Source organism: Cheilinus undulatus, linkage group 21, assembly GCF_018320785.1.
Source record: "Cheilinus undulatus linkage group 21, ASM1832078v1, whole genome shotgun sequence".
NCBI classification, from domain to species: Eukaryota; Metazoa; Chordata; class Actinopteri; order Labriformes; family Labridae; genus Cheilinus; species Cheilinus undulatus.
Window position 1 is genome coordinate 9,219,072 of NC_054885.1, and position 12,349 is coordinate 9,231,420.

The 12,349-nt window shown below is 38.0% G+C and overlaps 1 long non-coding RNA gene across 1 annotated transcript in view; it reads left to right on the forward strand.

The window, feature by feature from the left end:
• Positions 1-12,349, forward strand: part of LOC121529271 — a 29,495-nt gene that overhangs the window by 16,872 nt on the left and 274 nt on the right. The gene's annotated exons all lie outside the window — the stretch shown is intronic.

Consider the following 12,349-nt stretch of genomic DNA (forward strand, 5'->3'; position numbering starts at 1 on the left):
TTGTGCCAAATATCATCATGTAATAAAGATGTAAACATTAACAACAGCGTCTTCCCTGGAACCCGGTTAGGTTTTTATTCTCCTGGTGAATTATCTGTAAATTACCAATCATTGTGAACTTTTGTACTCATTGGATATCACCTGAAGGCCGTCTTTGTTTGAAGACGTGACACCTTGTTGATGTTTGAGTGATTGAGAGATTTGAGAGATTTATTTATTATTTTTAAAATGAGACAATATGCATTAATGGACATTTACATGTAAATACATGGGATTATAGCCCAATGGCTAATTTCCATCCCCAGTCCCATTAGCAGGTTGGTGTAAACACATAGAACAAAAAAAGAAACAGTAAATAGGAATAAAACACACTGAGTGTATTAAAAGACAAGCAAAATACATAAGCTGTGAACAGACTAAAGGACATACAGTCTGGATTAAGAACAGGTTAGGAGTTGGAGAACCATGGTAATTATACACAGTAGATTAAAAAGTGCTAGTGCTAATTAAAGTGCCTTAGTGCTAAAGTGCCAGTGTTCGATGGCTCGCTTCCTCTCCTCCAGTTTGCCTGGACTGAACAACCTACTAGGGGTGATTCATTTTGACTTTGATGGGGCAGCACATTTTTAAAAAGTAGGGACGGGGCAACAAAAGGCTGGAAAAGTAAGTGGTGCTAATGTAACACAGCTGGAGGAGCATTCTGCAACTAATCTTACTACTTTAATTGGAGACCTCTCTGTATGTATGTATGTAGGTATGTATGTAGCTATGTAAGTATGTACAGTGCTTAACAAATTTATTAGACCACCCTAACCAAAGTAAGGTTTATGCCACAGCTGCCCTAAATTAACAGCATTGGTCATTACCAAAATCATTTTTTATGTTTCTGCAGTGGTTAATACACCAATATGTAGAAGCTCTTTAACCCAAATGAGATTTTTAATACTAAAATATAATTATTATTGTTATCCATGAATTTTCAAATGTACTGATTTACAAAAAAAAACGGAAAAATAGTAAAGCACATTAATATTTCTTGATTAATATGTCAAATTATAGTTATTTACTTGTATCCCTGAACAGAAAAATGAGTTTTAGTGGTTGAATGTTATGCTTGATTCATTTCTGACTCCTCAGAGAAGTCCAGTGAGCCGGCTCAAATTTGGGTATTAAAAGGTAAATTCAGTTTGAAATTCCTCATTCCTGTTCAAAATGTAAACCGTTTAGAGCTCACTGAAAATGAAAGAGTCTGCATTAAAGCACTTCATGATGCTGGATGGTCTCTGGGACAAATATGACAGGTGGTCTAATAAATTTGTTAAGCACTATGTACAGTGCTTAAATTCCTCATTCTGTTTTCTGTAAACAGTAGAATGACATGCTTTTCCAAAAAGCTCTACCTTAGTCTCATCTGTCCACAAAATGTTCTCCCAAAAGGACTGAGGCTTACTCAGGTACATTTTTGCAAACTCCAGTCTGGCTTTTTTATGTCTCTTTGTCAGCAGTGGGGTACTAATCGGTCTCCTGCCATAGCGCTTCATCTCATCAATATTCATTACTTCAACATCTGAGTACAGCATATACAGTAGATTACGTATATATATATATATATATATATATGTATATATATATGTATATGTATATATATATGTATATGTATATGTATATATATATGTATATGTATATGTATATATATATGTATATGTATATGTATATATATATATATATGTATATGTATATGTATATATATATATATATATATATATGTATATGTATATATATATATGTATATATATATATATATATATATATATATACACATATGTATACTATTATATATGTGAAAAGTTATATAAATGTTAGAAATGCTGGGAAAGTGGTTAAAATGGGTGAAAATTGGAAAGAATTGGTTAAAAGTGGCAAAATTGGTTAACAGAAGCCCTTTATGGTAATGTTAATAATGTGGAGGGCAAATAAATGAAATTATTAGTAAAGTAATGTCAGACTTCATTGTTATGCCATGATGTGTCAGAAAATAAAGCTGAAGAAATTGTGACAATATTAAAGGGAAAATGATAAAATAACTGTATAAAATGGGTTAAAGGTGGCAGAAATGGGAAAAAAGGGTCAAATGTGGTGAAACATTGTGTTACTAATCTGTTGCCAATTAACCTAAATAGTTGCAGAATGCTCCTCCAGCTGTGTTACATTAGCACCACTTACTTTTCCAGCCTTTTGTTGCCCCGTCCCTACTGCCCCATCAAATTCAAAATGAATCACCCCTAGTAGGTTGTTCAGACCAGGGAAACTGGAGGAGAGGAAGCGAGCCATCAAACATTATCAAGGTGTCACGTCTTCAAACAAAGACGGCCTTCAGGTGATATCTAATGAGTACAAAAGTTCACAATGATTGGTAATTTACAGATAATTCACCAGGAGAATAAAAACCTAACCAGGTCCTGGGAAGACGCTGTTGTTAATGTTTACATCTTTATTACATGATGATATTTGGCACAACGAGTCGATTTCCTGCCAAAACTTAATGACTAAACATTTGCTCTCTGTTCAGGTCACTGAAATCCTCTTCTCTAAAACCTGTTCTCCAGCACACCGACGCTCATAATAAACTGAGCACACAAAATAAGGAAATTTGTGTTTGGTGGATTATTTCTTTGTTGTAACAATGCTCCCTGGCAATAAATCTTATACTGTTGGAAAGCCTGTTTATTTCTCTTTTTAAATGGTGCCACATTTGTAATGAGCATGCATTTGTGGGATGAGCAACAGAGCTGAGTATGTGCTATGAAAAATTTACTAGATCTTCTCTGCTAATGCCAAACAGATAATTCTGCTGTTGCTATCGACTCTTGTTATGAGATTCTGGTACCCCAAAGAATAATGGGTTCAAGAAATGGTTAAATGTGGCAACTTTGTTCTAAATTAGCAAAAATGTGTCAGTACAATGGCAAAAATCACCTGAAAAGTGGTAGAAAGGGTTGAAAATGACCACACATAAATATTCTCAACAGTAGAACCCAAAAATAGTCTGACAGCTCTAAAATAAGGGAACTGTTTGAAGAACTGCCAGTACCATTGCTACTCATCCAACAAATTTACTGATATCATCAATAAATCACAAATGGACGGGGCTTATTTCTCTGAGTTTTCAGGGGTGCAGCATATTCTGTGGGCGGGCCTGTTTCTGAGTGATGTTGGATGAATTTAGAGATACCACAGTGTTTAAATGAAATGATTACATCTCTCTGTATGTGATAACACATAACTAAATATAATCAGTGCATTTGTGTCTCTTGGGTATTCTTAATTGGAGGTAACAGTTTGTAGTCTAGCAGTCAGAGACAGCCTCTCATAGTCTGTCTAGTGTTGACATTCTGGTCCCTCTAGGGTTTTATTTTGCTCTCAGATTGCAAAAGATTGATGCATTTAACTGTGAAGTTTACAATATTATCTCCCCCCCAGACCAACCTACTCAGTTGAGAGCCCACCCACCCACCATAGTCTCAAAAAATCCCATGAAACCCACAGTAAAATAAAAATTTGAAACATGAATGTGTGGTTCAATAATGAGCATCAGATCTGTTTCTCAGCTTTCACTTTATTTATTTGATCTCTCATAATCAGGAAACATGACTCACAGTGAATGATAAAATCAAAATCAGTGTTAAAAACACATGAAGAAGAGGATGGTGATCCATGAGTTTGACCTCTACTTTGCAGACATTTTAGAATCACTAGCAGAGAAAGCATATAAAGATTCCATTAATCCCGACAAAGAAGCAAAAACAAATCAACAGTCAGACTGACACTCCCTGACAGTCTAGATGATGCTGGATGGCTTAAAAGTTCTCACAAACGAATGAAAACAAAACAAAAGTGGTCCATACAGTTTACACTGCCTATAAACCCCCTGGTTGTTTTACACTATCATTCATTTTATAAATCTATCATGGTCAGTATAATTTGGCTTTTTGCCAAAAGAAAAAGAAAACATTTTTAATGTTGAAGTGAAAACAGATTTCTACGTTATGCCAATTAATGAAAATACGTAAAGTAAAATGAGTGAATGCATGAATATTCAACCCCTATAAAGTGACTGACCTAATTCAACAGAGGTCCAGCCAAAATTGAAAATAAACGGTAGAAATGCTGGAAAAGTGGCTTTGACGGGTTCTTCACCAGTCAAAGCTTTAAGGGGGAGTGTGTGGGAGACTCTGTGGTCATGTGGAAGAAAGTTTCTGTAGTCTGATGAGACCAAAATAGAGCTTTTTGTTTGCTACGTATTGCAGACCCTAACCCTGCACATCACCACAAACACACCATCTCCACTGTGAGCATGGTGGTGGCAGCATCATGCTGTGGGGATGCTTCTCAGCAGCCAGCCTTAGATGGTTTGTAAAGTTAGAGGGTAAAATGAATGCAGCAAAATATAGGAAGATTCTGTAGAAATACTTTGTAGGTATCAGTTTTCACTTTGACATTGAAGAGTCTGTCATCTCTCAACATGATGATGGTCTGGGGTTTGATCTGCAGCTGCCATGCTGAGGTATCCTTGGGCAGGACACTGAACCCCAAATTGCTCCCACGACTCTGTGAGTATGTATGGATGTATGTGGATGGGATTTGAATTCTGACAGACACTTTACATAACAGCCTCCACCATCAGTGTGAGAATGGGTAAGTCTGACCTGTGCTGTTAAAAGTCCTTAGAGGAGTCCAGAACAAGCTAGAGATGATTGATCATTTTACAATTTTCCAACATGCAAATACCCTTGAGTGAACGAGCTATCATATCATTTTAGCATCAAAACAAAAAAGCAATTGATCATGTCACTCGTCTACCTAAAGCTGCTCTCTTTGTGTGAGAATTTTAATAAATGAAATTTGAAATCTTAATCAGGAGGATCATTTCTTCATCACTTTTGCTTCTTCAGTTAGCTTTGACCTGTGAGCTATTGTGAATCTTTGGTGCATTCGTCCGCCACCTTGATCAGGAAATCAAGGACCTTCTTGAGGAATGGATGGTTTTTTTCAAGGTGCTCTATACCTTTATCGATGTGTTCCTCCAAAAGCTTCAGGGCCCACTCTTTAGGATTCTCTGCTGATTGTGCCTCAGGCTGATTCATCAGCTCTTGTATGGCGGCGTTGACTTTTTCGATGTGACTGCCGCTGTAGGGTTTTCCATTTTCCTTGACCATGTTGTTGATCTTCTCCACAAGCTTTAGATCTTCATCACCATCAGGGTTGATCTTGTCAAAAACATGGTAACCTCTGCACTCACTGATGAACTTCTTCACATCTTTGTTCTTTTCAATAAACGCCTTCACATCTTCTTCTTCCTTACCAGTAAACAGGACGATGGTGTACTTTTCAGCTGATTCAAAGACTTTTTGGAAGATTTCTTTGGACTTTTTATCTTCACCTGTAAAGCTGTCTGCCTTCATCACCCACAGGAACACATGAGGACCTGGGTTAGTCAGAGCAAGGCACCTAACGATCTCCTTGATGTTTGTCTCCTTGTCAACTTCGGTGTTGAACAGCCCAGGAGTATCAACAACAATCAGATCCTGATCGCCAAGGTGTCTTGTCTTTATGGAGCTCTTTTGTGTCACAGATGTTGTTTTCAGCCCCCATTTAAAAGGATGAAGATGCTCCTTAAGGATGGTGTTTCCTGAAGCACTTTTTCCACATCCAGTTTTTCCCAAGAGCACCATTCTCAGCTCCTTTTTTCCTGCAGAGAAAATAAAACACAAGATTGATTTTATACTGTAGCTGTTTCTGGAGCTGTTGCATGGATTTCTCAGCCCAAGTGAAAAGTTTATTATCAGGCCTTTCATAACCAGCCCTATTCTAAATAAAACACAAAATACTTGTGCCCTATAAAGACGATCAGCGCTCAGTGAAGAAGTCCCTAATCCACTACTATTTGCCTCCACAAGTCAACCGTGCGGACCCATGGGCAGTAAGAAACCCGCACTTTATCAGGGTTGTTAAGTGGGAACCCTTCTTCGTCAGTGTTTCGTCCAGTTAATCCCACGACACCTCCAGAGGGCTGAACAGTGATCTCCAGCATCCCTGAGCCACCCCCCTCCATGCCGGCTCTCACCCTCCACCATGCCAACAGGGAGACATCATCTTACCTATCTTCCCACATGGCTCACACAGCCTCAACAACAGGCCACCTTCAACAGACCCAGGCTCCGTACATGCAAGCTCCAGGTAGTGACGATGCTGATGCTACCTTCCTTATCACCACTCATGATTACAGTGCAACAATTATAGTACAAACCTTACCCATAAAAAAGAGGGGGAAATGAGACAGATTAGAGAGAGAGAAAGCGAGAGAGAGCGAGAGCGCGAGCGAGCGCAGCTTAGCAATAGAGTAGGGAAGGCAGAGCTGAGGGTGTGGTACCCTATTGTGGGTAAACACACAACCCGGCCTGGTGTGGCTCTACCCCCCCCCCCACACACACACACACACACTCCCTCATTTTCATGAGGGAATACAGAGTAGAGGGAGGATTAAACAAAACTAATGGATAGAGAAGTTAAGGGGTTTTGTCAAACCTTCATTTTTGCCCCAGCTGGCATTGCTCCTCCTCATCCAGATCCACTGGCTGGCCTGAGCTGCTTCAAACCCTCTACATCCCACTTTTACTGGAGGAGTCCTAACTTTCCATCCTCGCTGTTCAGCTTCTGCATATCTCAGCTTCTTCCTTTCATAGGTTTCCTCCACAGAATCCTCCCAGCCCCATCAGCTCTATAAAATAAACTACACACTGACTGGCAGACCACAGCACTATGTCAGGCCTAAGATTGGTGCAAACTATCTCCTGTGGTACAAAAGGTTTCCCTCCTAAATTTAACTGCATGTCCCAGTCCTTAGCATCCTAACTGGTGCCTACTTAAAAACCTGCCTCCTTTAACCTTCTCTCCTTCTCTAACAAACTGAACTATCCTTGTTCCCTGATTGTGTCCAGCATCCACCTGTCGCCTTCTGTTTTCAATTCCTGCTGCTAGACTTCTCAAAACCCTGTCGTGTCTCCATGTATATCTACCTTGTGACAGACTTATCTTACATCCTGTCAAAATATGCCACAAGTTTGCTGTCTTGGAGCACAAAGGACATGATGGATCCCCGTCAGCCCAGCACTGTTTGTTATGATGTGTTCAAATATCACTGAAAGATTTATTTTTTGTTGAGACGCTTCAGTAAATACAGTGTGAATATGTGGTTATATTTGAGGGATATAAAATAGATGTGACAGACTGAATCATAGCTTCTTAACTCAAGCACTACTCAGCTAAGACCACTTGTAGTAAAAATTTGCCCTTATTTTGTTTTTCCACCAAACTACAGAAAGTATCAATAGTTGCATCGATAAGGACAGAGATCAGCACTTTGAATGTGCTGCACATAGAATTATAAGAATAAAAAAGAACTTGACTATAACAACATTAAAAAAAATACAAAAACATAAAAATATACTTCAACTATTACAAAATGTTGTACTTAATTGTGATTAATCACAGCGTAGTGATGCGATTAACTTGATTGATTTTTGTAATCGAGTAACAGCACTACAAAAAAGTGTAAAATGACACTTTCTGACAAAAATCTCTATGATAATACCAGAGGATTCAAATCTTTCTATTGTCATTATAAGCTGGAGCGTTTTTTTTAGGTTATTCTGGCTCTAAGTCATTTATTTACATACACAACTGCATATAAATCATGGATTTTTTAAGTTATTTAAAATTTTGTTATAAAACTTGTGAATCTTTAGACTATTTTTGATGTCAAATTGAAGAAAATCTAAGTTGTAAACTTAGAGTTACACGTAGTATAGGTTTCATCAGATCATAAAGCATTTAAAGTTTTATATAACTCTTCAGTTCTTCAAAATATGACCTAAATGTGGCTATTATTTATGATTTCAGGTGTTAAGGGGTTAAAATAGTGCCTGTATTTGCCTGATAAGCATTTATTGGGATCCCCTGTTAGGTAAAAATCACCTCATTTCTTACATACTGGTGCAACAATGTGCACCAAACAGTTATAGATAAAGACCAGGCAGAGAGTGAGGTTTACCAGCAGGTTTCAACACCTCACCTAGTCAGGAAAAATGCATTATTTGACAAAAAAAGAAGGTTTAAACTACAATAAAAGTAGTTAATGACTCTGAGGTCTTCAGAATCATGTAAAATTTGATTTAAAAAAAATCAAAATTGTTACTAGTAGATGTAAACATAAGCCACTACAAGCCACTTCAGTGTTTTACACATTTTACACCCTAAGTAAGCATAAAGCACATGAAATCTCACCAGTCTCATCCATCTTCCACAGTCCTTTCTCCAGCAGATGATGTGTGATGTCCAGTTGGTTGCAGATATTCTGTTTGTTGTTAGAAAAGTTCATCATTTCACCTTTTTATATCAGTAAGCCCACAAAGTTCCCTCCCCTCAAACATGCCACCTGCTATCAGAATTGGTTCAGGGGAAAGGGCCTTGGAGAGCCAACCAGTCAGGGCCCTGCAGCAGAACAATGATCCACCTGCCAGTCCACCTATGAATGTGTCTAAAAAAGTAGGGGCTTTGGATTGGCCTGGCCAAAGTCTGGACTGAAATCTGATTGAGATGCTGTGGCATGACCTTGGACAGGTTGTTCATGCTTCTTTACAAACTCCCCCATCTTTGATTTCTGCACCTTTCATGTTTTTACAGCACCATGAAAGGGGCAAAATAACAGATATGCATTTTAAAATGCCACTGGTTACCAGCAGTAAGCGTCACTATGCAGAATCTGATGGTTAGATGTCACTAACATTCACAGTTTTATACACTCTAACTCTAAAATTAAAAGTCTCATACTGAAATCAGAAACAGCCACCTTTATTTCCTTCTTCTGAGTAAGGCCGCCCATCAGGGGGGATACAGGGGAGAGCTTCCTGGGGCCGAGCCAAATTGGGGGCCCACGGAGGTCAGGAAGATCATAGTCCATTGTAACGCTGAACAGCAATAATCTTATCTTATTTTTTACTTGAATAATATCCACTCTTATCTGAGCAAAAACAGAATTTCTTTTCATTTATGCTGTAGTACAATATAGCTTTTCTTTCTTTTTTTTATATATATATATAAACCTCTTTGTCAAACAGGATTACCTTTTATGGTAATGTTAATATGTGGATGGGCACATAAATGAAACTATGAGGAAATTAATTCAGACTTTATAGCTAAGCCATGATGCGTCAGGAAATAAAGCTGAAGAAATGTATGACAATATTAAAGAGAAAATTATTCAATTACTGTGAAAAGTGGTAAAAAAAAACAGGTTAAAGGTGTCAGAAATGGGCAAAAATGTAGTGAAAATGGGTCAAAATATGGCAAAATTGGTATAAAGCGGTAAAAATGGTTAACAGAAGCATTAAGGGGCAACAATGTGAAGTAAAAGTAATGAAAGGGGGGAAAAGTGATAAAATGGGTCAAAAAGGGAAATAAATGGGAAGAAAAGTGGTTAAAAAGTTGTGGAAATTGGTAGACGTAGCAAAATGGGTCAAAAAGTGGCATAAATTGGTTAACAGTTGCATAATTGGGCCAAAAAGTGGTTAAAAAGTGATCAAATGGGTCAAAAGTGGTTAAAATGTGTGAAAATTGCCCAAAACATATTGTCAAAAGTGCTTATGAGAAGCAAACCAGAGGCAAATAGTGGCAGTAAAATTGGTGAAAGGTGTTTTAAATTGGCAAACATGGGCAGAAAAATTTGATAAAAAGAGGTTTTAAAGGTGATGGAATAGGTCAAAAAGTGACAAGAATGGGACCAAGAAATGGTGAAATTCAATTCAACTTTATTTATATAGCACATTTAAACAACCACGGTTGACCAAAGTGCTTCACAGTATTAAAGCAAAACATAAAACAAGAATAAATCACTATTAAATACTAAAATTAATAAAAATAGAACATTATACAGTAATCGTAAAAGTAACAATAACATCTGAAACCTAAAATCTGTTGGAATAAAATAACCTCACCCTGAATTGAAAGCCATATAATAGATAATAATAATATAGGTGAGTTTTTAACAATGATTTAAAATGTTCTAGAGTTTGGGCAGATCTTACATGAAAGGGTAGGCTATTCCACAGTTTTGGGGCAGCTACTGCAAAAGCTTGGTCTCCTCTTGTTTTTAGCCTCGTTTTGGGCACATCCATGAGCAGCTGATTGGCAGACTTGAGAGCTCTGACTGGGGTGTTAACATGAAGCAATTCACGTAAATATGTTGTTGCAAAACCATGAAGAGCTTTATAAGCTAATAGAAGAATCTTAAATTCAATCCTGTTGTGGGCAGGAAGCCAATGCAGAGAGAGCAACACTAGAGTAATGTGGTCCCTCTTCTTTGTGCCTATTAGGAGGTGAGCAGCCGCATTTTGGACCAGCTGCAAGCGCTGGACTGAGGCGTGGTCCAAGCCCATATATAAAGAGTTACAATAGTCCAATCTAGAAGAAATAAAAGCACGAATCAGTCTCTAGGTCTTTGAGAGGGCGATAGGGCTTTACTTTGGCAATTAGCCTGCATTAAGAAGCTGGACTTTACTACAGAAGAAATCTGCTTAAGAAAAAGGCCAAAATTGTTTAAAGTGGCAGAAAAAGATTCAAAAGTGATGAAATGGGTCAAAAAATGTCATAAATAGGTTAATAGAGGCAGAAATGGGTAGAAAAGTGGTAAAAATGAGTTTATAAAAAGTGGTGAAAGGGGTTCAAAAGTGATGAAATGGGTCAAAAGTACCATAAACGGATTGAAAGTCATCAAACAAAAATGAGTTAATTTTGCAATTACTCGTTGAAAGTGGAAAAGGGTTCAAAAGAAGCAAAAAGGACAGGAAGAGTGAGGAGAAGAGGTTAGAAATTGAGAAAATGGTTTAAAAGTGGCTACTATGGGCAGAAAAAATGATGAGAAGGAGCTGAAATTGTCTTAATTGGGGGAGAAATGATTAAATGTGACAAAATTGGTTTAAATGGGCAAAAATTGTTTGCAGTTTGCAGTCTAGCAGTCAAATGGCCTCTCATTGTCTGTCTGGTGCTGAAATTCTCTTCCCTCTAAGGTTAATTTTTCTCTCGAAGTGTACAGCCCCAGACCAACCTACACAGTTTAGAGCCCACCCACCCACCATTGTCTCAAAAATCCCATAGAAACCACAGTAAACATGAATATTTGATGATAAATCAATGTGTGGTTCAGTAATGAGCATCAGATCTGTTTCTCAGCTTTCACTTTAGAGCAACACATGCAGAAGAGGACGGTGATCCAGGAAAGACAAATCCACTGAGTTTGACCTCTACTTTGCGGACATTTTAGAATCACTTTGTAGCAGAGAAAGCATATAAAGATTCCCTTAATCCCATCAAAGAAGCAAAAACAAATCGACAATCAGTCAGACTTAAACTCCCTGAGAGAGTCTAGATGATGCTGGATGGCTTAAAAGTTCTCACAAATGAATGAAAACAAAAGTGGTTCATACAAGTCTCAAAGAGTTTACACTACCTATTGAAAAAAACTCGGTTTATATCTGGACTAGAGTTCAGAAGGCATAAGGAAGAGTCCACGGTCAAGTGGGAGAAAGTTCTGTGGTCTGATGAGACCAAAACGGTGCTTTTTGGCCATCAGACAAGATTCCAAATACTGCACATCACCACAAACACACCATTTCCTCTGTGCATGGTGGTGGCAGCATCATGCTGTGGTGATGCTTCTTAGCAGTCGGCCCAGGATGGCTTGTGAAGGTAGAGGTTAAAATAAATGCAGTGAAATATAGGAAAAATCTTTTAATTTCCAGTAAGAAAATAACCTGAAGCAGGCAAGCAAAAGTTGTGAAATGGTTTAAAGATGAGGATGTGGAGTGGCCAAGTCAAAGTCCAGACTTTTTTTGGGTGACAAAGCCAAATTATATTGACCATGTTGGATATATAAAACTCAAAAAGGATTAAACATCCAAATACTTTCTATCATGTTTCATTGTAATACAGTGTTTCCATATATTCAGTGAAACAGGCTAGATTTGGTTCAGTGTTAGAGTCTGTCATCTCTCAGCATAATGATAGTCGGGGGTTTGATCTCTAGCTCGCACAAACATTGTGAATCTTAGGTGTATTTGTCTGCCACCTTAACCAGGATATCAAGGAACTCTATAAGGAAGGGAACCTTCCCCTCTAGGAACTTCATGCCTTCATCGATGTATTTTGATGTATGCATTAGGGCCCACTTTTCAGAATCCTCTGCTGCTTGTGCCTCAGGCTGTTTCTTCAGCCCCTCTATGGCGGCCATAACTTT